Below are 1,349 nucleotides of genomic sequence, written 5' to 3'. Positions count from 1 at the left end.
ACTCTCATTCTGACGGCACCCATTCACTGCAGAGGATCCATTGTCCACTGGTGAGCAAGTGATGAAATGCTACATTTCCCCAAATGTGTTCCAATGAAGAAACAAACACATCTACATCTTGAATGGCTCATTTTCATTTTTGGGTGAACTATTCCTCAAATTAGAATTGAAGATGTAGTGTATTTCTAATCTTTAAAAAAAAAAGCCTGATAATATCATATTAATGAAATAAAAAGCCCCATAGGTGTTCTTAAAGTGAGTACACTTTCATCACTAATTTTCACTATTACATTACATTTAAAAAGGTATGTTATTTTCATAATAAATATTCCTTTTAATAGAATGCTAAGGTGTGCTAAGAACCTTATTTCTGGAATCACTAAAGAAGTGGACGGTCACTGTTGTGCTTTCTACCACTGAAATACCACCAGGCCAACATCTAAATCTTCTTAGAGAACTTACTCTGTCTCTGTAATGTCAGTTTAATTTTCTATTTCTCCAGGGAGACATGAGTAATCACAGGCCTGTGAGTGGCATGGCTTTGACATTACGAAGCACTGTATTCTTTAGGGAGTCCATATAATCGAATAGACAGACGTGTCAGTGTGCCACTAGATATTAGCTGCTATGCTACATTCACAGAAATATGTAGCAGATTCATTCCTCTGGCCTGGGACGTTTAAACATAGATGTGATATCATGTAATAAATCATGTTATTCATGCCTGGCATCTCTTTTGTGGAATTTTTAGCTTAATGCATGATGTTGATCTATTAATAACAACTGTGGTACTTTTTTTTTTGTTGTCATGATCTAATTAGGAGCTCGGGAGTGTTTACAGTATCTTAGCTGGGATCCTAAATGCAGGAGATGTCGAGTTCACGTCAGTCGCTTCCGAACATCAGACGGACAAAAGCAACATTTCCAACATGGCAGTACTAGAGAGTGGTAAGAACTGTCCCATATTCCAGGTTTTCAAGTCTGACCTTTCACTCTGTACTTTGTGTGTTAATGTAATTCTGAAGAGCTGCTAGAAACCCTAAGTAAACCCCTATTTCCATCCCTTTAGAAAAAAATCTCCACAAACAAGCCTAAGGTGGCTTGTTACTCTTAGCTGACTTCATAGATTTAGAGGGGTTTAGGGCAATTTTCACCAGCTTATCCAAACCAGTTTATCAAACTCAAACTGGCAAACCACATTTGACTATTTTACGTTTAAGAGAAATGGGTACTATTCAATATTAAATAGTATGCCATTGTAGGGTTTTAGGGCATCTGTAATTATACTGTGATGATTTCATAACGTGTCTAGGCTAATATTGCCCACAAACCCTTGCAGAAGCTGTTCA

The 1,349-nt window shown here is 37.1% G+C and overlaps 1 long non-coding RNA gene across 1 annotated transcript in view; it reads left to right on the top strand.

Moving 5' to 3' along the window:
• Positions 1-927, top strand: part of LOC107579658 (uncharacterized) — a 3,159-nt gene extending 2,232 nt beyond the window's left edge. The window contains exon 3 of the long non-coding RNA XR_001608511.1: positions 822-927. This is a non-coding gene — a long non-coding RNA (uncharacterized lncRNA). The remainder of the gene's footprint in view (positions 1-821) is intronic.
• The last annotated feature ends 422 nt before the right edge of the window (positions 928-1,349 follow it).

This window comes from Sinocyclocheilus grahami, unplaced genomic scaffold (genome assembly GCF_001515645.1).
Source record: "Sinocyclocheilus grahami isolate Dianchi unplaced genomic scaffold, SAMN03320097.WGS_v1.1 scaffold18967.1, whole genome shotgun sequence".
Taxonomy (NCBI): domain Eukaryota; kingdom Metazoa; phylum Chordata; class Actinopteri; order Cypriniformes; family Cyprinidae; genus Sinocyclocheilus; species Sinocyclocheilus grahami.
This window is presented reverse-complemented; position numbering and strand designations above follow the sequence as displayed.